Below are 26,133 nucleotides of genomic sequence, written 5' to 3'. Positions count from 1 at the left end.
TTAAGAAAATAAAAAGTTACATTCTGTATGCTTTGAGCAATCCTGATGACTCATATGATTGCTGATTTGACATTCTGTAAGACACAAAAATATCAGTCTTTTTTGTCTGATTGTGGATGTTAAAATGTATCCGATACTGCTGTAAAAAAGTCTGATAGTAACTGTCTAGTCTTCCTCCCTTCAGGAGGCTTAGGACATTTAACAAAAATATATTTTAGGGTCTCCTTCAGAGAAGGAAAACAACCCCTTACATGGCTTTAAGATCACTTAAAACCAGCTGATATGAACAAAAAGATATAGAGTTTTCCTGTTTTGTAGTGCTAAAAAAAATAACAATATAAAAGAAGCTGTAACAGATATAACATTGGAGCCCATGAACCAGAAACAAAAAGAAAGACGAGCCGCGATCACTGTGGTGGAGCAAAAGGAGGCTGAAACGAGGTGGAGGACTGCCCCTGTCTTAATTCTACTATTGACCAGCTTCCCAGATCTTGCTGTAAACCATCCTTAGAAAGCTGGTTTGCTTCCTCGTTTTTGTCCCTGTAGACATGGCAGATGATAAAACTATTAAATGATGACTTTAAAAGCAAGATTTCTTCTAAAATAATCTTCAGAATTTGGTTTTGGCATATAACACTCCCATTAACCCAGTTTATGACATTCAAAGAGTCTCCGAAGATTTGAATTGTGAAGATGTTTCTTTGAAGTAGCCAGCAAAGAAGAAGGCGCAAGGCAGACAACTCAGCAAAATTATTTGTGCCAAGTCCTAGTCCTACAGAAGCTTTTAGGGAGTGTTCAGGATTCAAATGAATGCACAATCCTGCTCCAGCCTTGTTGTTCTGGGATGCTCCGTCAAAAAAGGCCCATGGAATGCCCTCCTGGATAATAACAGGTTTGTGATTGATGTGAGGACTTTTTGCTTCAGGGATTGGGATGGCAGAGTAAATGGCTGCACAATTTATAGCTATGACAGATGCGGGAGTGTCCTTGTCTTGAAACAGGCTTTTATTTCTCGCTAACCATACCCCCCAAAAAAAGATAAGAGGTAGATTTCTCATGTTTCCCTCCGGGTAGTTCTGCCACCATCTACTCCAAGCTTCTTCCAAAGGTTCTAACCCCCACTGTGCCTTTAAGTTGAGCAGACTGATTAACTCCTCCCAGATTTTTTTTGAAACTGCACAAGATGCAAAGAGATGACTTATTGATTCCTCTTCTATTTTGCACAATGGGCACCTCCCTGGCCCAACTAAGTATCTGGCTTGTAAAATGTCCCAGGTTGGAACTTTCCTTTTAAGCATACACCATAAGAAGATCCTAGCCTTTGCTGGGCATTTTAACTTCCAAATGTGTTTCGACCACCATTCTGGTATTCCCCAACCTTTCTTTTGCATTAAGAAGGTATATCCATCTTTTGGGGAATATTCACCTGTTTTCCCCTGCGCCCAGATCAGCAAATCAGATTCGTTTTTAAGCCTGACATTGGAACGATGTAGTTCTTGAATGAAAGAGCACCATTTGTTCTTCCACCTGATGTTTATTCCTAATTCTTCGACATTTTTCCAAGCCTGTCCCCATAAAGCTCTTTCCTTCATCTCTTGCTACCCTAACCTTTAAAATTTCCTCCCTTCTTTCCTCTTGTTTTACAATTAAATCTTCTTCTAGGAAAAAATGAGAACCCCTCAAGAGATGTTTCTTGCTTAGAATAATATATTTATCATGCAAGCTAGGCATAATGACTTTTATGGGCCTGGCTCTCTCCTCGTTAAACTTACCCACCCTCCATGTTTGGCATATTTGTCCTTGCCATAACAAGTCTTAAAAGAAGTCTCTTGCAAGGTCAAGAGTACATTCATTTTTCCCATAGTCTTTCACTCCTTTAATAATTATGTTTGCTGCCCTATTTTGTCTTTTATTCCAAAATTACCAATTCACCAGTTACCATTAAAAAGACAATATTAATTAATTTTTAAAACCATAATCAAACTATATCAATTTTCTTATGAAAACATTGGAGTAAAGATCAATCTCACTACTATAATTTACAAAAATGTGCATACTTCATCTTCATTAAATTTAAACATATAACTTTTTTGAAAAACACATAATCCTTAAACCCACATCCTAATATATTAAAATATAATAAATTTTTATATTTTTTAAAATTATTAAACATTAAAAACCATAATCTAATATCATATTTATTATTCCCCGCAGTAGCAGGTAATAACGTATTTAGTGATTTTGACATTAAATTTAAATTAAATCAAAATCAAACAATTATTTATGAAATTTAATGTTATAAATGAAATTAAATTATTTTTTGGAAATATTTTAATTTATAATGGGTCAAATGGATAGATCTGGCTAACTGCATGCACATATATAATGTGGCAAATGGCCAACACTTGCTTAATTAATTGCTTAGTGGGTACTGCTAGAGACTATAGATTGACAGCTCTGAGCGTAGTTATGAGCGTTTGTATTTTCGATCTATTTTTTTTCCGAAGGTGGTAAAACCTATCAACTCAGGTGTCAAACCAACAGTGAGGACAGCCATCTCTGGCTGCTATCCGCGAATGCTGGGTTTGACTCATCACTGTTAAATAGGAAAACCACGCCACCTGGCATAACCCTGCTGGTGGTCCGTAATCGGGAGCAGGCTCTCTCCTGCCAGATGCCTCTGGGTCTTGGGCCGTTAACCTGTTTCCTTACGTCCGAGGAAGACGAGCTCTTAGCCAAGCAGAAGCAGTTTTACGGCATACTCCAGGCCGATTGTATTTTCGATCTATTATTATTTAATAGGATTTGTAATTAATGTTTTATATTTTATTTTTATTACATTAGACTTTTTTATTACTAATAAAGTTTTTTTTATTTAAATTTTATTAAAAAACATGTTACACGAACTCGGTCTTCCTCAATAACTAAAACAAAAGGTATATCAGAGATTTATTGGCAGATTATTGCCAAGGGCGCGGCTCAACAGGGTGTTGCTGGCGAATAAAGGAGTTGTCTATAATGAGACTTTTTGGAGATTCCGGTCACGGAATCCGGCGGAAGAAATTGAGGTTAAATCTTGATTTGTTGCAGTTAAAATGGTTTTTTAACTGCATATTTGGATTCAGCACCCTGAAAAACCCCCTGGGACGCTTTCATTGTGCAGAAACTAGCTATCAAACTTGCGATTCCAATAAATTCCTGCCGGATTTCGACCGGAAAAACCCGCCGGAAAGACTTTCAAAAAGTCGCGTTATAGACAACTGCGGCGAATAAATTCATAGCCAACAACGAAAAATTAATATGCCAGGTTTGCAAAATCCAAGAGGACTTCTGACCAACCACGAAAAATTAATAAGAAAATATCTTGGAAGTTTGTAAAATCCAAGAAGAGTTCTGACCAATCTGGATTACTGGTCGCTTATTTTTTAGGAGTCGTCTCATGAGGCGGAGGAATTGTCTGGACAGTGAAAAGTGTCTAGAATTCCGGTAAAAATTTTTCAAAAAATCTTGTAGAGACAGTGTTTGAATCATGTTTTTGATGGTGGAAATGGATTCAGCACCATCAAAAACGTCTAAAACAGCGAAAATTTTGAAGTTTAACAACTATAACTTGGATTTACAAAAATCCTTGCCAGATTTTCTTTGAATATGACCCGAATTTTCATAACTTTCTGGGCAACCCTAATTTTCATAACTTTCTGGGCAACTCCCCCGCCTTGATTTTTTTAACATTGGCACTTTATTCAAAATTTATGAAATAATTTTGGAATAATTTTTTTATATAAAATTATTTTGAAAAAAACATGTTTTTATTTTTTTTCAAATAATTTATATTAATCTAAATTTGGTAGGTTATAAGACAATTAAACTGTTTTCATATGAGGAGGGTGCCGTGAGCTGTAAAGTTTGAGTAATGTAATCATAAACTAAAAATAATAATGATTTTAGTTTTTGTATGTGTGTATTTTATTTAAAATATGTCTAATTCATTTCAGTGGGATTGTTTGTGGAAATATTTTTCACACGATGTAATTTTGCTTCAAATGTAAATGACAATATTTAGAAGCAAAATGGAGGAATTGTAAATATTTGCCTCTACTATTTTTGTGAAACACTTTAAAGGATAAAATTAATACCCAACATCCATTTTAAGTAGGGATCTAACATGAACTGAGAGGTATCAAATTTTGTCTGTACAAACTTTTTTAGAGTGCAAAATACAATGTGGTATTTTTGAATGGTAAATAAAGTATATAAGACCAAATAAAAATTTTAACCATAAAAATTTAAATTTTATTTCTATATATAAATATATATGAAGTTGAAATGGACCTAAATTAGTTAACATAGATCTTCAAATAATTTATTTAAATCTTTTGTTGAAATATTTTTGAAAAGTATAAGATTTGAACATCTGATTCACACATTTTTTTCTTCTAATTTTTTATTTTAAAGGTGCACAGACTGACAGACAAATTTACACGTCCCCTCATACTGGGTTGTAAAATGAGCCTGTCGACTCAATAATTTAATGAGTATTCAAAGGGCACCGACTGACAGACAAATTTACATGCTCCTCATACTGGGTTGTAGAATAAGCTTGTCCACTCAATAATTTAATGAGTATTAAAAATAAAGATAATTAGTCTCGATTTCTTTATTGTTTTTAAGTAAAAACTATTTTATAATTAATAATGTTAAACTTTTATTTTTATTATGTAGTTTTATTATATATATTTTTAATTTGGTTATAATTTTTTTTATTAATTAAATTAAAAATTAATTTTAACTTAAATAATATCTTGATTTTTCTATGGTTAAGAAGATGTGATCCTCCAAAACCATACCAACTTGTACCTTAAGAAATCATGCATACTTTAAAATTTCCACTAACCTTAAATTTAAATTTAAATTTATTATTATTATTTTTTAAATAAAATGATTTTGAATGATGTTAAATCTTAATTTCAATTTATTATTATTATATTTTAAATAAAATGATTTTGAGTGACGTTAAATCTTAATTTGAATTTACTATGATTATTTTTTAAACAAAATGATAAATTTGTCATGAATAAAATTTTAAATAAAATAATAAAATAAATTGTGATTTAATGAGTATTCAAAAGTAAAAAGATAATTAGTATAGGATGCATTGTTTTTAAGTAAGGATTATTTCATAGTTTATAATGTTAAATTTTTATTATTATTATTAGTTTGTTTTTTTTTTGTTTTTTAACTTAAATAATAACTTGATTTTGCTATGTGTTATGGTGATTTTACACCACAACTTATCTAGGAAGAACTCAATTGGGTTGAGAGGAAGCTTCCACTCTTAAAATCTAAATCCTTACACACTACCACTTCCTTATTTTTGATGAATAATAATGATGAATGCATTTATATTCTCTAATAACACTACCACTTGCCTATTGTTATTGAATAATAATAATAATGATGAATGCATTTATATTCTCTAATAACACTACCACTTGCCTATTGTTATTGAATAATAATGATCCATGAAATCATATTCTATAATATAAATTAGATGTGCAATTTAATGTTTATTTCAGGATGAAATTATTTCAAGGTTCCTTCTCCTTACATTACAAAGAAGACATTCATTCATGTGGAGAAACAAAATCGAGATGTCCCTCAATGTTTAAACTTATCTTCAATTATTTTCAATTTAAAATAGTCTCATCTCAAGGGACTTCATCACTCTTCTCACATAATAGATCTTAGAGTTAAAACAAATCAGCATAATGTGCATGCTTTCCATATATAAATATGAGGCAAATTTGCAACATCCTCTACATTGAATGTGGAGTTAACTCATGTCACTAAACTTTTTATAAAATATTAGGTGAATATAAAATATAAAAGTCATGTTTAATTAATAGCTTATATATATCATTATGACACATTAATATATCTTACACTTTACTCAAAATCACCAAACAAATAGAAGGGACATAAAGAAAAATCTAATTCTAAAATTCCCCTTTGTTATGCTATTCAACACAGATAAAAAAATCCAAAAAAACAAAATCTGTCATTTGAAATTCTTAACAAATACTATAAAAAAATAAGATATTGAAACTAACAACAAAGGGTCACTACAACAAATGAAATCCCACTCCACTTAAAATTAATGGACATGGGCCATGTCCATGTTAGTATATAACCTCTTTGCTTAGAAATCACAGGTGATGTCATATCTATATATGTCTATAAGACATACTACAAGGAAATTTTGCATGTATTATCATGGAGTTATCCCACCTTAACATGGTCATAATAATAAAAACTTAAAATATTTTGCACAGCTAATGTATAGTTATTGAGATGGCATATTGTAAATGATGTATCATAATATTCTAATTTAAACTATTTTTACTATTCAAGAATTTAATTATCATCTTCATTCAAGTAACGTTGCAAAATTATTGAAAAGTTTTTTCCACTTAGGGTAATTTGTTTATAAATAGGAAGAGACATGCCTCCCTAAATTTCCTTGTTTATTAGAAATCCAAATAAATAAAACCATGGTTCAAATTAATAATATAAATATTTTACAACAAAAATAATTGAAATAATTTGTACGGAATGGAGTGGACAACTACCCATGTAACTCAATGGACATTGGTCATATTTTTGTTAATTTGTACCATGTTTACTTCTAGTTATAGATAAAAAAGTATGAAGAATACTTGAAATAATAATGAAAAGTAAGGAATGAGTGAAAGATATATTTAACAATGATGTCAATTGAAAACTTATCCAAAGATGTTAAAGAATCATCATTGTAACATTTACCTAGTATTTTTCAAAATACAAAAGATGTTAGGAAAAGCTAAATAAGTTCACATGACCATTTGAACATAATTAAGGTTACATAAACTTTTCTTAGAGAACCAACCTTCGAGATAAACAATATTGTTTTTAATGATACTAGAATTAAAATTGATTTAGAGAAATCATATTATTACAATGATTTTAAGAATAATAAACTATTGATTAATAAAATCTGTTTTATTTATCCTATACATTAAAACACATCTAGTTTTCTAATTTTAAAGCCCAATAATCAAAACAAGCTGCAGGGAACGCTAGCTACGCGGCCTTGTTATTATTAACGTAAGCTGAAATTTAATCCTAGTGTATTTATTATTATTAAAGTGCGTGGAAATTTAATCATAGCAATATGTTATTGCAGGAGAACTATGTGCATCATATAATTTTAAAATTTAAAATTTTTATATTTATTATTATTAAAGTAGGTTGAAATTTAATGATAATGAAAGTGTGTTGAAATTAAATCATATTAATATGTTTTTAATTGAAATTAGAAAAACTTAAGAATTGTAGTTGGGATACTGTAAGAGTACATTTTATTTTATTTTATTATTTTTTTGGGTTAGTAAAATATTTATTCAATCAAAAGATTCACTAGATTCAGAAGTTATAATATATTAAATAACTTAATTGTATAACTTTTGTAAATTCTTTTATAAAAAAATACCAATTTTGTGATATATTTAAAAGTTGAATAAAGGAAAAGTCATTATTGAGGGGTTTCATGTTTTGTAGAGTTTGTTGTTTGTTTATATATTAATTATGGAGGTTTCATGAATCACTTTTGTTGTTGGTGTCCTAATGGTTCATTAGTTGAACTCTCCATACGAAGAGTGGCTAAACAGATAAGAAGATTCCTTAATTTTGAGGTAGAGGAGGGTTGAGTTGAATTATGAATTGAATGATGTTGGAGTTCACCAACTTCTTTTTCCAATGTCAAGATGCTACAAGATAGATGGATGAGGGAACTCATGATAACTTCATTTGTCATTATTTTGGGCCACTAAGGGCAAAATGTGATTGGTAAAGCTTCAAATTTTGTAGAGAGGTTGTCTAGTTGGGTGCTTAGGCAATCAAGTCTTTCTTCATGGATTTGTAGAGCTTATCTCCTTCTTAGCTTAGAATAATCCTTATTGTGCAATTGATTCAATGTTCTTTGGAGTCTTGTTGTTGATCTTTTCTACTTTGTTGAATCCTTGATGTTGTTAGGAATAAAATCACATAACAATAAAATCAAAATGAATGCAAAAATAAAACATAGAATGAAACAATACAAAGTAGACACCAATATACATGGTTCACCCAATTTAGGTTACATCCATGGAGAACTATCAAATCCTTCCTTTTATTTCATCCAACAGAATGAAGGGATTACAACATGCAACACATTCACCCCAACCTCCTCTCCTCTCTCTCACAGTATTTTCCCTCTCAATTACAACACTCTCTTAATAATACATAACCACAATACAATTCCATATAAAAAGAGGGTCCCTGTTGAGAAGGTAAATCCCCTCTACGGATAGAGGCGATCCCTACTAGCCCAACAGGGGTCTAGCAACAATCACACAATGCTGCCACGCATGTTCCTAGTTACAATTAGACAAGAAGTAAAGAGCACCTACCTGGATTCCTGCGCTGTCGTTTGACGAGGGGATGTTTCCCTTGCTCCTTCGCTTCAGCTGGTCATAGTCTTCCGCGATCCCCGCGAACGGACACCTGCACACACGAAGGGAAAGCAAACGCAAGCGTGAAATCTAGTAAAAGTAACTATATGCCAGTCAGAAAAGACATAATTCACATTTATCCATTGCATAAACAAACGAGAATGGAACAATAATAGCAGTCATCTATTATTAATCAGAAATAGAGAAGAGTACAACCAAATGTTCTGACGTCGATAAACTTCTCAGGAGGGATCAGTCAGCATGTATCTCAAGCATTCACCTTTGAGGATGGTTCTCCCAAGACAAACTAGTCTCTCTCTCTCACACAAATGTCACAAACAAACTTCCCAAAGCAATCAATCACTTCCACTCCTAACACACCACACCTATAGCAGCAATCTGAGCACTACAAGCTCTTGTATAATCCAAGCTAAGTCTAGCTATTTTCTAACCATCCAAAAAACTAGCTGCTCATGGTAATGGTGGAAGTTTATATAGGAGAAGGAGTCTCCTAAAAAGGTGGAAGGGTGAGCTTATCTTCAAGGGGAGTAGTTGCAAAGGGTCGAACAGACATGCCATAGAAGGGAGTCGATATTCACAAAGCTAACAACCAAGCCTGGAGAGATCTGGAAGGCTGGTTGTTTGAACAAATTCGCCCAAACTGGATCAGCGCGGATTATATGGAGACTGCCGCGCTGTCAGCACATAACAATAACTGAACAAGTCATGTCAGCGCGGAAGAACACGGGAAAGCCGCGCTGTGCGTCATCGCGGAAAAGTGATGTTCTTCCGCGATGGCAGCGCACGAAATACACTGTGGGGCGCTGGTCATCGCGGTTATTTTAGGAACAGACGCGCTGATGCACAAAACTTTGGAAAAATGGGTTTTAAGCCAGTTCAGGGATCAAACACTTAGTGATTGTGACTTCTTGGACACAGCAGGGCGACTGACAGGAAGGCAGTGATAAATTACTGTGTAACAGATGCCCCCTAAAGCATGAAGACCGAGAGAGTGGGAGGGGTGAAATGCTTTACAACACACGCCGAACTGGAACACCACCAGGAAGTACCGAAAAATCTCTGACAATCATGTACACGCAGTCTAGGCATGGGCGCAGCCATCCAAAAGACATGCAAGACTGGTCTATGGTATGGACGCAGCCACCCAGCTAAAGAGACCATAATAATGATAAGGTATGGTCGCAGCCATCCATGAAGACTCAGGTATGGGCGCAGCCATCCATCAATGAGTCATGTAATGATCATCCACAAAATCGCAACCTGGACCACAGTGAGCAAGGATCCAGGGTCTTGCGCTCCATCTCGACCCGAACAGAGTACAAGTCCACACATGTGAATACAGGGGTTGGAGTCGAACATGTATGAACATCGCCTGATTACCGGCCAATGATGAGAACCGTTAACAGACGCGAGAGGTACCACCAATAATGACAATGGCCCTCAAGGTACTATAGGTACAATCCGTAGCGTGTGAATCAATGAGCTGGTGTCGAACACCCACGGAATCATTCGATCGTAGGTCAATGATGTAAACCTTGCGTCGAACACGAGGAACCTGCCATTGAGGCATGCAGGCTCCAAGGCACTTGGAAGGAGTCTCTAAGTCACTTTCTCGGATAATGAGTTGAAGTCGACGAGAAGTGGCCTTGATCGAAGGTGGGCCATGATGATTCCCACATCATCGACATGAGACAGAGGTATAATAATTTGTGATGAGATAGCGAACGAGGTTGCATTGTGGCAGAGGACAACTTCTCTTGAACACATAACGGCACTATAACGGATTTGGCAATACTTGACATCAAATGAGCAGCGGGTAGGATGATGATGGCAATAAACAGATGAGAGGTCAAATAGGATGTCCCAAACCCATGGAGGTTAGTGAAAACGAGATGAGATGACCCCACCCAGACACGAAACAGCGGAGTGCCGTGTTCAAGAGCGACGTACTGCCGAGACGACTGTAATCAAAGTTCCATTTTCCCCACCTTTGCAGGCAGGTACCCCGATTATTTTTGGACGACAAGCTTGACGGGGGTAACATATGCTTGATGTGTGTCATGTTGACAATATCCGATGTCATTGAGTGTTTAACGAGCCTGACAAAGGAAAAACTCGGCTTCTTTTCTTGTTTCGAGAGTCTGAAAAGAATGCGGAAAAGGAGGCTCCAGGGGGGTCCTTTTTCGTACAGTTGTGTCTCTCGAGCCCGAAAAAGTATAAAACTGTGCTCGAAAGAACCGCCCGGTCATTACAACCGAGGAGTACTTTTCATAAATAGTAACTTCGACCCGAAAAAGTAAAAAAGCAGTCGGAAGTACGTCGTTTTGGAGCCAATAACGAGTGCGAAACGACAAACACCCGGCAATCTTTTTAGTTTAAACGGTCGAAAAAAGAGCTTTAAAAGTGACCGCCTCTCGTTCCGTTAACGAGTCGAGAGGGGGACTCGGCAATCTTTTCATCTTTAAACGGTCAGAAAAGAGCTGAAAGCAGACCTCCATTTTTATTCTCTTTAACGAGTCAAAAAGGGAAAAATACTCGGCAATCTTTTCACATTTTACGAGTCAGAAAAGAGCTTAAAGGTGACTCGTCCTAGAGGAACGAGTGGTATAAAGGATAGCAACTGGTTCCGGCAATGGTGGAACTGCTCGAAACATGTAATGGTCAAGAGGCTGGCTAATAAAACCACTCATCGCTGCGGTTCCTCAGGAAAGGATAAACAACCAAGTGAAAGCATATGATCGGCCAAAGAGATGGTGGTGATGGAATGAAACAACCAAGGTTCATCCAGCAAAATCCAATGGATAAAAATGGCAATCACGAGATGTAAATCGGGTATGGGTTCATTTTTACACAAGCTTGAACCATGGAGAACTCTGCTTGGATTATGTTTCATGTTTACACAAGCTTGAAACGAAAAACTATGCTTGTTATAAGTTTGCATGCCCCCAGCATAATAATGAAAATCGAGATACATGCCCCCCAAGCTTCATTGCATTCAACAAAGTGGATGGAATGAAGGTTTACTCTTGAGATCTATGAAAGACTCGACTTGTATTTTACGAGATCTTAATCAAAAGACTCGATCTGGAAAGGGAGGTGTTTCATTTTTTAATGAGGTTGACACAGTAAAAGAACTATCCGCATAACCCGTGTTTCATTTTTTAACGAGCTTGACACAAGATCAGGAACTATGCTCCGACATCTAGTTTCATTTTTTTAAGGAGCTTGACACAGGAAAGCGAACTATGCTCCGACCAGACCCAGTTTCATTTTTTAAGGAGCTTGACACCGGAAAGGAACTATGCTCCGACCAGACCTAGTTTCATTTTTTAAGGAGCTTGACACCGGAAAAGAACTATGCTCCATCCAGACCTCATCATAATGAACGGAAAGTGGAGGCCCCCAAGAAAGTGGCTCCGGAGGGAAGGCCGACATCTTGGAAATCAGGACCTAATGCCCCCAGGACACTATGCACGATGGTGTCATCACTGGGTACGGGCACGGGGTAGGTGGCCACGTAGTTGATTTGCGGCGAGGCAGATGCAACTTGTGGATGAAAGCCAGGAGGGAAGGACGAGTGCGCCGGAGGGGCTTGTGGACGAACGAACGATAAGTGATCGAATGTCACGATTCTTCCATCGTGTGGAAAACAAACCACACGGAAAAGTGAAGAAACAAGGGCTCCCATGGCATACACATAATCACGACCAAGGAGAAGACTGAAGTCTAAAGAACCTTGGGTAACTGAGACGTCTATATAGACGGTCTTGCCTCCCAAAGTAATAGGAAACTTCGGGAGGATCCCTAATGGCTGACTCGTTCCTCCATCAAACTCGGTGAGATGCGGCGCGACAGGTACGAGCGATGGGGAACCCAAAGCTCGCCAAGTAGTAACGGGCATGAGACTAACCGATGCTCCTTCGTCTAACACAGTGCCGGGCAGCGCCTTATTGCAAGCATAGGCGGTGACCCAGAAAGGCACATGGGATGGAAGGGGAGGGGTAGTCAAACGACTCCAATCAAAGGAGATGACCGAACCACTTGGTGGGGGAACCATATGGTTGCCCCCCTGCTCGGAAAGAACCGAATCTAAATTCTCCGGAGAGGTTTCAGGAGAACCTTTATCAAGCGCAGGAGAATCTGAGGAGACGAGAAGAACATGAGAATTTTCCTCTTCCGAAACAGAGTGCTTGAGAGGAGGTGAACTCGAATCAACACCCTTTCCGACCAACGACGGGTCTGGAACAGACTGGGAACAGCCAGGTTCGGGAAGAGGGGCCTGGACAAAAGGGGAATCTGAAGCGATCTCTTTGTCAACAGGGGCGCGATCTACAGCTGTAGAAAGACGTTGATAACCGGCGGGAAATGGATTCGGAGGAGCAGCAAGACTTTCCAACACAGCAGAGGCTTTATCCATGAGTGGACAAAGGTGAAGGGGATGTTTGCCTTCACAAAGTCGACAGGGGATTCGAAACTTCCTTTTCTCCTTACCATTCCCAACTGATGAGGTAGCATCGCCATGATCATCAGTGGACGATGAAGGGTGGGCCAGATCGCGAGACCATACTTCTAGTACCCTGGGAATGCCAGGACAATCACGAAGCAGATGGTCCTCCTTGCATAATCGACAAGGAAACTTAACCTTCCGCGGAGGAGCAGAAGGTGACCCGACTTCAGGTGCACTGGAGTGGATAGCTGGACTTGAGAGGGGGACTGTGTGTGTAGGCTCTCCCTTAGGGGACTTCTTCTTCTTGGTCTTCCTCTTCTTCTTCTTAGCCACCTGGTTACTCCCATCGAGAATTTCACCAGGCGAAGTACAAGAGGATGACGTAGAAGTAGGCGTCGAAGGGGAGAGATCCACCTTAGGATCAACATGATGTTGTTCAGGTGGAGGGACTGATGGACTAACAGCCGATACGGTAGGGACCAAAGAGGTTGAAAACAACCACACAGGCAACCCGACAGTTAACCCTGGTAGGGACAACGTCGCCATATACGGAGCACCAACATTCCCAAGAGGAGGGAATTGTCCTGGATTCCCATCAGAGGGGGAACCTGGGTTAGTGAATCCCGGAAAAGTTGCCATAGCAAACGAAAACGAAACCTACTCAAGCTAACGCTTACAAGACCTAACCAGGTAATGTTATCGTGGCCAAATTAATTTTAAGACGCAAGGACCAAACTTGACCTTTTCATATTTCAGGAGTCGAGAAAAGGACAAAGATGACTCCAGTCTCCTTCGAATGTTTAATGAGCACGAAGTGACAAGACGCTCACAGGCACCTTTTCGTTTATGGAGTCCGAAAAGGATCAAAAGCGACTGCTCTGGAACTCTAGGTAAAGGGTGTGCCAAACTTTTCGCAAAACCACAGAATACTTTTTAGGGTACGGGTGGTCAATCTTCGTGAATGCTGTGTTCACTGCATTGCGAATCGTAGGGCGGCCGACTCGGCTTCCTATGGATAAAGGATAAAAGCCTAGTGGGGTCTCCCTATATACGCGACGGTACGTGGGAGCGCAGTCCGTGTTAGACCACTATCGAGTCACAGAAGGAGGAATCACCCAACCTAATGTGAAACAACAGTGACTATGTTTAAAGACGCCGGAACACGTCTCTAACCTAGACCTCTAGATATTTGCGTTTAGTTCCAATGCGTTTTTAGATTCATTCGGTTCATTTTATAGTTGATCTTGAGATTAAGTTTCGATTTCAGGTCCTATCGTATGTTCTCTCACAATTACCTAGATGCAAACTACATGTCAACGAGAATCATTTTGTTCGATGAATTCTAGCTATGGAAAGGTAAAGAGATTTCAATCAAACAAAACGAACACAATCAATCAAACAGCCTAATGCAACTAAAAGCGAGGAAAGGAAACTTTTTCTTTTGAAAATGCAAATCAATGAAACATTCTTTTCCTTTTCGATTTTTTAAAAGCAAAGCCACTAGTTTGATTTTCTTTCAGTGACACAAAGCATCTAAAATAATTTGGAGGAACCGAAACACCAAGTAAACTACTTAATGAAAGCACACAAAGTTCCCTAAACATTCAACCAAAGCTTCCAAATCAAAGGAAAACAAAGGTCTGCACGAGCTATGTAATCTAAGCTCGTCAAGACAAGCAAGGATTGTAACAAGGAGGAAGCGAATGTGAACTGATCGATCCAAACAATCGTAATCTATGCTTGGTAGTGAAGAAATCGAATCAACATAAAAAGGTGGTTCAATAATCGACACTAAAAATCAACCAGCAATAAGCAGTGGAAAAGCCTCAAGCAAATCAATAAGAGGGTTGTGGATGAACCTTGAATAGACAAGTAACCCAAGCAAATGGTTTCTCGATGAAACTTCTAAAGGGCTAGGTCACATGGTCACAAGACTCACTCGAATGAAATCAAAGAGAGAGCGTCCCTTAACCAAAAGCAATCAAAACAAGCTAATGAGGGACAAGAAACAACAGGGGATAAGAAAGATTGATGAATTCAGGAGATAAAGTTATAAAAACAACTTTTAGGAATCAGCGCAAGTTTTACACTGAGCACCCGAGATGATCAAGGGTCAGCGCAACTTTTACACAGACCACCCGAGCTGTCAGCGCGACTTTTGCCCCAAAAACCGAGATGATCTCAGAAAAACAGAGTCAGCGCGGAATTAAGCTAGAAAAACACAGTCAGCGCGGAATTAAGCTAGAAAGTCGCGCTGACATCGCGGATATACACGTCTTTTCCGCGATGATCCGATTTTCAGCGCGACTGTTAAAATTAAATCCGCGATGGAGCTCAAAAATAGTGACAGGCAAATCAAAACTCCCAAATCAAAACAGCCAATCTTCCAATCAAACAGGGGCACTTCCAGATCAACCCAGAAAACGCAAAAGATTGATAATTAATCCCCAATTTCAAAAAGAGAGCAATCAAATTCAAACACAAAGATGGACTCAAGAGACAAAAAAGGCTGATCCCCAGCGGAGTCGCCAAATTGTTGAGAAGGTAAATCCCCTCTACGGATAGAGGCGATCCCTACTAGCCCAACAGGGGTCTAGCAACAATCACACAATGCTGCCACGCATGTTCCTAGTTACAATTAGACAAGAAGTAAAGAGCACCTACCTGGATTCCTGCGCTGTCGTTTGACGAGGGGATGTTTCCCTTGCTCCTTCGCTTCAGCTGGTCATAGTCTTCCGCGATCCCCGCGAACGGACACCTGCACACACGAAGGAAAAGCAAACGCAAGCGTGAAATCTAGTAAAAGTAACTATATGCCAGTCAGAAAAGACATAATTCACATTTATCCATTGCATAAACAAACGAGAATGGAACAATAATAGCAGTCATCTATTATTAATCAGAAATAGAGAAGAGTACAACCAAATGTTCTGACGTCGATAAACTTCTCAGGAGGGATCAGTCAGCATGCATCTCAAGCATTCACCTTTGAGGATGGTTCTCCCAAGACAAACTAGTCTCTCTCTCTCACACAAATGTCACAAACAAACTTCCCAAAGCAATCAATCACTTCCACTCCTAACACACCACACCTATAGCAGCAATCTGAGCACTACAAGCTCTTGTATAATCCAAGCTAAGTCTAGCTATTTTCTAACCATCCAAAAAACTAGCTGCTCATGGTAATGGTGGAAGTTTATATAGGAGAAGGAGTCTCCTAAAAAGGTGGAAGGGTGAGCTTATCTTCAAGGGGAGTAGTTGCAAAGGGTCGAACAGACATGCCATAGAAGGGAGTCGATATTCACAAAGCTAACAACCAAGCCTGGAGAGATCTGGAAGGCTGGTTGTTTGAACAAATTCGCCCAAACTGGATCAGCGCGGATTATATGGAGACTGCCGCGCTGTCAGCACATAACAATAACTGAACAAGTCATGTCAGCGCGGAAGAACACGGGAAAGCCGCGCTGTGCGTCATCGCGGAAAAGTGATGTTCTTCCGCGATGGCAGCGCACGAAATACACTGTGGGGCGCTGGTCATCGCGGTTATTTTAGGAACAGACGCGCTGATGCACAAAACTTTGGAAAAATGGGTTTTAAGCCAGTTCAGGGATCAAACACTTAGTGATTGTGACTTCTTGGACACAGCAGGGCGACTGACAGGAAGGCAGTGATAAATACATGGTTCACCCAATTTAGGTTACATCCATGGAGAACTATCAAATCCTTCCTTTTATTTCATCCAACAGAATGAAGGGATTACAACATGCAACACATTCACCCCAACCTCCTCTCCTCTCTCTCACAGTATTTTCCCTCTCAATTACAACACTCTCTTAATAATACATAACCACAATACAATTCCATATAAAAAGAGGGTCCCCCTTTAGGTAAAAAACCCTAACATAACATCTACCATCATATCTATGACCTAATGATGAATGGTCTCAATTGACTATGAAATTACAATATTTTACAAGGCAAGTTTTCCAAATAAATCTCTTCAAGGGCGCTACCTTGAGTCCCCACCAAGGGGGGATTCAAAGAGTTGTTTCCACCATCCCTGGTACCCCTAGTGACAATAGTGTGGGGGGGAGGAGCCCCCTTACACCCCTTGGGGCGGGGGGGGGGGGGGGACAAGCCCCCTTACACCCCTTTTTAGGAACTAGGGTCAAAATGCAACTAAAAACAAGACCTCTAAATCAGGAAGATAATCAGGTTCCACCACCAGTAGATGTAAGTGAGGAAAGAAATGCTTGAGAGGAGAAAATAAGTGAACTAGTCAAAAGTCCCCATATTAATTAGATTTTAGAGGAGAGTGTGCTTGAGCACTCCACCCCAAAAATTGAAGCAGAGGATACTCATTTTCTAGGAGGAGTATCCCATAGAGAATTGCGACAAACAAAAATCTTGAAGTGGAGCTAAGAAAGAATGATGCACAATTCACTCTTAGGGTCCAAAATACTTATGTGGTAGTGGCATGCAACAATTCAAAGACATTAAAGAGACTAGAGAATGTCTATGGTGAAGGGGAGATAAGGAACATCTAAGGAGGGGCTAGTAACCCCCACACTAAATAAAGCAACCACACTAGATTGTGAGAGACTGAAAACTACAGAATGAGAGAGGAGGATGGAAAGAAGGCAATACAATTCAAACTGAGGATCAAGGCGGCGAGCGACCCAATGAGGGGAGAGTGGAGGACTCATGATGCCATCATCTACGGAAAATATCCCATATGTGTCCTAGCGATTATAAATGGGTGAATCATTAATGGTAACGGTGAGGGTTGAGAGCATATGAAAATGCAGTAAAGGTCTTATCAACCCTCTCTCATTGTGGGTGAAATTATTGTCCAATTGATATGCTATATGTAATATTAAATTCACGCAATGGGTGATACCCTTAGGGAATGAGCTACTTATACACCTTGTGGTTGATTATTAGAACCCTTATTTTATTGGTTGTTGCAAGGTTTCCCATCTTGTCCACCTCCTTATTTTGATGCCTTAATACATGATAGAATGATGCCAATTGATTTGGATTTATTAAGGAATGAAATGAAATACATATTTAAACCAAAAACAAAGAGATACAACGAAACTGAACTTCAATATATAAATAGCAAACGCTGAAAATTGTTTACATACAGAATGAAAGTAAACTAGCTCGGGTGATAGTAGCTTATCTAAGAAGAGATCTCATGGCTACATGCCTTTTGAACTGTGTTACAATGAGGCTTTGAGGCCTTTTTATCATGAAGAAATAATGAGAAGCCCTAAACATCCAAAAACCTAACGCTAGGAGATGAAGTGCGATTTGTGGGCCCCGATGTGGTTAGTTGGAATGTCAACTTCCTAGGGGTCTTAACATTAGCATTGTAGAAATTCTGCAAATTCTCTACAAATCTCGCCCTGAGACCATATAGAAAATCTGACTGTAGATTAACTCGATAATGTAATATACCAAAGCAAAATACTATAACCTACTTCTACTATCAATTTGCGGAAGCTTAAAGATTGAGCAAGATCGAGCTGAACACATATAACCAGAAGAAGAATCAATGCACAACACACATGAAAATACTTTGGGGAAAGCCTCAGCTAAATGCCCCACTATCTATATTATCATATAAGGTGGAAATACATCAAGAATTATACAAAGCCTTAGCTCTCACAGCAAGCCAGCTCTCAGTACAATCCTCACAGATGCTCACAGGCAATCCTGGCTTCTCACAAGCCTTCTCCTTTGCCCTCCAAGCTCCTATTTCCTTGCACAGTTCCTAGTGGATGATTCTCACCTCACCAAGTGGAACACTACTCTTACACACTGTAAAACTGCGTAATCCTCAAGGAACCTTTTCTTGACTGCATGCATGAGTTTCCTTTATAGGAAAACACATGCAACTGATAGTACACTATTCTTGAAATTTAGCTCAACTGGGTCTTTCTCAGAATAGACATGCATGAGTTTCTGACGAGGGAATCTTTAGTTATATGGAGTACACTGGTTGGGTGCATGCATGCATCAACTGACTGATAACTCACAATTAGTTCCTCAAACAGTTTGGAACTAATTTAACTGGACTTAACTCAATAAACTGAGCTAACTAATTACAACTCAAATATAACTCGATCTTATCTCCTTAATTAAGGGATAATCTTCTTAATTTAAGGGATAACTGTGGCATGACTGCAGAAATACTTCTAACTTGAATTTCTCCAACTAATTAATCCATAATGAATTAATTAATTATTTCCAAGCAGCTGGTGAGACTAAATTCAATTTTAATTCAGGGACAAATTAAAATTGGAATATTATGGATTCTATTTTTATCATTTTTTGTTGCTATTTTCAACACTCCCTCTCAACAAGAAAGGAATTCAACTCGATCCCAATCGTGAACCTTTGGAATGTTATGCATGAAACACTTCTCTCTAGTGTTGTTGCTCCAACAACTCCAGAAACAAAAACAAAAAATCCAACCTGAATTAGTATGATGCATCTGTCATCAAAGTCTCTGACTGCTATTGCCTCTGTCAACTGAAAACTTTGTGCTTCTGCTGACTTTGTCTTTCTGCACTGTTCTCAATCCTTCTCTGTGCTCTTCAGTATCTGACTACTCTAGCCTCTGTCACTTTGATCTTTGACTGCATTAATCCCATTGATTCCTCCCGCTACTATGTACTTTGGGCTCTCGTAGCAAGCTACGATCCATGAGATAAAACCTCTCAATGGACCTTGCCCAATTTCAGCCTTCTTGGGACTATCACTTCACATCATCCCACCTCACACTTGGAGGTATAACTGCATGTGATCCCTCTGCCTTCTCCAATTGTGGCTCCTCCACAATTGTCTGAGACTTCTTCGGGACTGCATGTTGAGAGGTAATTTACTCTTCCTCTCAACCACAAAGTCTCTAACATTTGCCTTGCTCCTCAAGGCTTTGCATGCATCTTGAAACTCAAGAGCATATAGGTTCTTAACTCGTGAACTGATATGTTTCACCTGTCTCGTGGTGATGTGTCTAAGGAACACCTTTCCTTTACTAAAGACAACATCGTAGCCTTTGTCCTCCAACATCGCGACCGATACCAAGTTCTTCTTTAGTCCAGGCACATACTTCACATCTGTCAAGGTGATAGGAGCTCCATGCTCCCTCTAAAAAGAAACCGTGCCCACTCTTGAAACATTATACCTTTCATTGTCACCCACCTTGATGCGCATCTTGAGGTCTTTCTCCTCCAAGGCACTAAATAAACTTTTATCACCGGTCATGTGGAATGAGGCTCCACTGTCAAGATACCAAACACAACCCATCATCGATGACACCATGCATGCAATGAGGGTAAAGTCAATTTTGAACTAAGAGGTTAATGCCTCACCTTATGATCCTTCCGAGGATCCCTTATTGGACTTCTTCAATGGGAAATTAGTCACATAATGTCCCATCTCATGAAAATTAAAGCATATCACTTTAGACTTGTCACCCTTCTTCCCTCCATGAGAAGAATTCGATTTGGAATGGGAAGCCTTCCCCTTTCCTTTCCTTGCCTTACTTTCTAAGGCCATATTTTCTTCATCATCATTCTTGGATGAAGAACCATCTCGTGTGCTCCCCCTGATCTCCTCTTGCATCAGATCCGACCACTGTCGTTCCCAATCCAACCGTTTCTCCCTTCCATTCACAGAGTCCTGGTAGCTATTCCAGCTCTTTGGAAGGATAAGGAGAGCGAGGCTCACCATATCATCATCGGTAGTAGTTATTCCCACACTTCTAAGCTCATCTCTACAGGTGGTGAGCTTGTTCAGATATGTGGAAATAGTATCACCATTCTCCATCTTGATTCTTCGAAGCTTATCCTTGAGTGCCAATTTCCTCTGGTTGCTACTATTCTGGTAGAGGTCCTTCAATGTCTTCCACATTGAATATGGAGTATCCTTCCTATGGAGACTCGAGACAATATGGTCTTGAACTCCCTCAAGGATGATCCGTCTCGCCTTCATCACACACTTCTTCCACTCAGCCAACTCTTGTGCATTAGTTGAAGCTGGATTTTGGATTTCTTGATCAATGAATTCCTTCAAGACGTTGTCTTCTAATACAACCTCCATGTGATCTTTCCATGCTATGTAATTCAAGCTACCTTCCAAGGAAAACTTGAGTCTCAAGCCATATAACGCCACTGGCCAAACTTGAAGTATGATATGAATTCGATTTGCACCTGCAACCCCGAACTTCAAACTTCGAATTCTCTTCTCGTATACTGTTCACAGCTTCGATAAACTTACCTTTGATAAACTTGGTTCTGATACCATGTAGAAATTCTGCAAATTCTCTACAAATCTTTCTATGAGATCATATAGAAAATATGACTATAGATTAACCCGATAATGCAATATACCAAAGCAAAATACTATAACCTACTTCTACTATCAATTTGCGGAAGCTTAAATATTGTGACAGATCAAGTTGAACACATATAACAAAAGAAGAAGAATCAATGCACAATACACATGAAAATACTTTGGGGAAGCCTCAGCTAAAAACCCCACTATTTGTATTATCATGCAAGGTGGAAATACGTCAAGAATTATACAAAGCCTTAGCTCTCATAGCTAGCCAGCTCTCAGTACAATCGTCATAGATGCTCACAGGCAATCCTGGCTTCTCACAAGCCTTCTCCTCTGCCCTCTAAGCTCGTATTTCCTTGCGCTGTTCCTAGTGGATGATTCTCACCTCACCAAGTGGAACACTACTCTTACACATTGTAAAACTACGCAATCCTCAAGGAATCTTTTCTTGACTGCATGCATGAGTTTCCTTTATAGGAAAACACATGCAACTGATAGTACACTGTCCTTGAAATTTATCTCAACTAGGTCTTTCTCAGAATAGACATGCATGAGTTTCTGATGAGGGAATCTTCAGTTATCTGGAGTACACTGGTTGAGTGCATGCATGCATCAACTGACTGATAACTCACAATTAGTTCTTCAAATAGTTTGGAACTAATTTAACTGGACTTAACTCAGTAAACTGAGCTAACTAATTACAGCTAAATCTTATCTCCTTAATTAAGGGATAATCTCCTTAATTTAAGGGATAACTGTTGCATGACTACAGAAAGACTTCTAACTTGAATTTCTCCAACTAACTAATCCATAATGAATTAATTAATTATTTCCAAGCAGCTGGTGAGACTAAATTCGATTTTAATTCACAATTTTAATTCAAGGACAAATTAAAATTGGAATATTCTGGATTCTATTTTTATCATTTCTTGTTGCTATTTTCAACAAGCATATGATCTTTGTCTGGTGCGCACGATAGTCAGTTAGAAATTTCTATACAAGGAAAACAATTTTTTACTAAAAATGTAGACTTTCACTTTTGTTTTCTTGTTTCCCCAAAAAACATCATTTAGGGCCTCATAACAGCTCTGGAAGTTGAGGACCAGAAAATATGCCAAAAATAGAAAACTGTCGAAATTTGAAACTATGTCGAAAAATAGGAAACTAATAGGAAACAATGTTTGGGGTCCAAGTGGAATAGGCGGGTGGCCACCAATATACACCTGGATCATTACTCCCCCATTAGGAAGAAATGGTCCCCATTGCGTTGAGTGTTTCCATGAGATGGGGAAACTTATGCTGAACTTGGTCCCTGGTGAGGCACTTGCCTTCATGTAGGAGCTGGTCGGATTTGACAACCTAATACAACTAGATCCTTTGTTAGCGAGTGTTATTAATCTATGTGTCCACGATCCGATCAGTTGTGGCATGTTCAATGCAATCTAGGTTGAGCTTTGTTGGTGTCAACTACTCGACAATGTTTGATGTGTCGAACAATGGAGGAAAGTATGGACGAAGGCAGTCCACATTGAATACTAGCTACAGGCCAAGGAATGGGGGGATACTTAGCTCGAAATAGTTGTCACCCATAGCCTTGGTGATGGTGTAAATCTTGTATTAGAGTGTTGAAGCTCCCAATGGGATCTTGCAAGGCATTCGTTCTATAGATGCAACCAAACCTTGTCGCCTACTTGAAACTAATGTGGCACCTGATGTTGTTTATACTTAGCATTTGATAATTATCCAATATACCATGAACTTACTTACGAATGTGCAAAATGTGTTCAATAAACTTGAGCTTCATCAACTTCAGATTGCACATGTGTATATTTTGCCTATGTAGTTACAAGAGGCATTGCAACATCAATGGGACACAATGGTTGAAATCCCAGCCCACCAGAAAGGGGTCGTGACTAGTTGAGTTATGGAGAGCTATGTTGTAGTTGTGTTGAACATAGGGAAGGCTCTCATCCCATGTTCATGGGTTCTTATAGTTGCACATGCATAAGATGTGCACTATCATCATGTTGGCGACCTTTTTATGGCCATCAGTTTAGGGGTGGAAGGCACTCGGCTTGGTGAGCTTGGTATCCAACAATGACTAGAGGCTTGACTAGAATTGACTCAAGAACCTGTAATCCCAATCTAATATGAGTGTCTGCGGGATCCAAAATGGTACCCACAATCGTTCGAATAAGAGCTTGGCAATGGCTTCTATTGTGATACTCTTCTTGCAGGTAACCAATATGGCCATATTAGAAAATCTATTAATGACCACAAACACACAATCATTACCATGATTTGTAGAAGGAAGGCCAAGCATATAGTCCATGGATATGGATTCTTAAGGTCCGCTAGGAGTAAACAGAGGGGCGTACAAACCTTGCTTCTTAATAGTTGGCTTGGTGATGGCACAAGAAGTGCATGATCTAATATATTTGCAAACATCCTGGCAAAGTTTCAGCCAACAAAAATAGAGTTTGTAGTACCACTATTGTCTTTTCCATTCCAAAGTGCCTTGCTACCCAACTGTAATGCACCTCTCAAATTAAAATGGTAGGCTTGCTTGAAGGAACAAAAAGGTTTCCTAGCTAGCACAATAGTGCATCCTGGAGGTGGAAGTTTGGAACTTTCTTTCCTTTCATCAACATCTGGTATGTGGTGGAAAATTCTAGATCATTTTTGTATAGTTGAGGCCATATAGAAGTCTCGTGCCCACAAGAGTTGAGAATAGTAGCCAATGCCTCAATTGGGGACTGAATAAGGCAATCTGCAATGTGATTGGTGATACCCTTCTTATATTTAATGTTCAAATGGAATTGCTGCAGATATCTGGACCATTTCTGATGGCGATTATTTTGTAACTTTCCTTATGTCTGAATAAATTGAATAGGTCATTAATCTATGTGGATGATCGTCTTTGTCCCCAAAATGTAATTATTCCAATTTCGGAAGGTCTGCACGATGGAATACATCTCCTTATCATAGGTGCAGTATCTTCGAATAGTATTAGAGAGTGTCTCACTGTGATAGGCCACCAGATTCCCTTTCCGAGTGAGGACTGCACTAATAGCATAGTCAAAGGCATCTATCTCAATCTCAAATGGATGTTACAGGTTTGGAAATGTGAGGAATGATGCAAAGAAATGATAGTGTTTTAGATCAACAAATTCCTTCTGTTGTGACTCGAACCAATTTTTTTTTTCTTTCACTCCACCCTTAGTAACTTGACTTAAGGGACAAGTGATATGACAGAATCCAACATGAATCTGAGGTATAAATTAGCAAGGCCTAAGAAGCTGCGAAGCTTTGTGAGATTCATCGGGGACATCCAATCCTGAATGACTTGGAACTTATATAGATCCACATGTACACCTTTCTCATCAATAATGTAACCATTATATTAGACCTTGTCCATGCCAAAGGATATTTTTTCCAAATTCACACATAGCTTGTGCTACGACAGAGTATCCAGGACTTGTTGAATATGTTGCAAGTATTCTTCCCAAATCTTTTTGAAAATGAGGATATCATCGAGATATACAACCATGAATGAGTTGATGAGAGGCAAAAAAATGTCATCCATTAGCCTCATAAAAGTTGGGGGGGCATTCACCAAACTGAAGGGCATGACCAACCACTCGAAAAGACCCTTCTTGGACTTAAAATAAGTGTTCCGCACATCCATGGGTTCTATTGCAACTTGGTGATAACCAGACTTCAAATCAATCTTTTTGAAGTATTTGGCTCCTTGAGTTGATCAAGAAGTTTTCCAATATGTGTAATTGAGTATTTGTTCCTAACTATGATTTTTTTGAGTGCTCGATATCAATACAGATCATATAGGTCTCGTCCTTCTTTTCACAAGTACAATTGGGTTCCCACAGGGTGAGCAACTTGGTCAAATGTGCCCTTTTTGTAGCAGTTCCTAGATTTGCTGCTTGATTTCCACATTTTCTGGAAGAGAGTGACGGTAGATTGTTCCATTGGTTAAAAGTGGGATGGAAGTCATATTGATGGAATGGTTGACCTGATAGTGCAAAGGTACCCTTGTGGGTGAGGAGAAGATGTCTCCATACTCTTCCATGACCTTATCCACTTGATTTTTCGGCATAAAGGAGCCCTGTTTGGGGGCCATGGATGTGACTAGTTTTTAACTTGGATATCAAGTTATTTATGTAGTTTGAATGTATATTATGAATATAAAAATACTAGATTTTTATGAAATTGTTTTGAATCCTATTGAGAGTGTCTATTATACCAAAGTTATATATGTCTTATATACTATTTTTGCACACACCTATACATATAGGCACAAACACAAAAATAAATATATCACTTAAAGACTTAAACCTCAGAAGGAATAATAACACCACTTTTCTTTCATTAACTCAATTAAACATCCAATAACTCCAAACTTACTTAAAATTTTAAATCCAATTTAATATTATTCAAACTTAAAAACTCCTATACATGATTATTAATCTCGCAGAGGCACACAAATGGAGGCAACATATAATACGAGAGATTGGACGGAAGGTCATGGAGATTCAGAACCCAGACCTCAGCGAACACTGGCTCCCAGACCTCAATGAGGAGATCAATAAGCTGATTAGGGAAAAGGAGCACTGGAAAGCTTAGATCGTACAACTTGGAAGCCCTGATTATTCTAAAGTAGGGGCCAAGATGACAGACTTGGAAGGAAACTAGGTGGATGTGCACAGTGCTATCGGTGCTACCATTTTATACTAGCCGTAAGACAGGTTTAACTCAGGCTTCACTATA

The sequence above is a fragment of the Pinus tabuliformis genome, chromosome X (genome assembly GCF_031772625.1).
Source record: "Pinus tabuliformis cultivar Carrire ecotype Pingquan chromosome X, CPIR1, whole genome shotgun sequence".
Classification (NCBI taxonomy): Eukaryota; Viridiplantae; Streptophyta; class Pinopsida; order Pinales; family Pinaceae; genus Pinus; species Pinus tabuliformis.
This window is presented reverse-complemented; position numbering follows the sequence as displayed.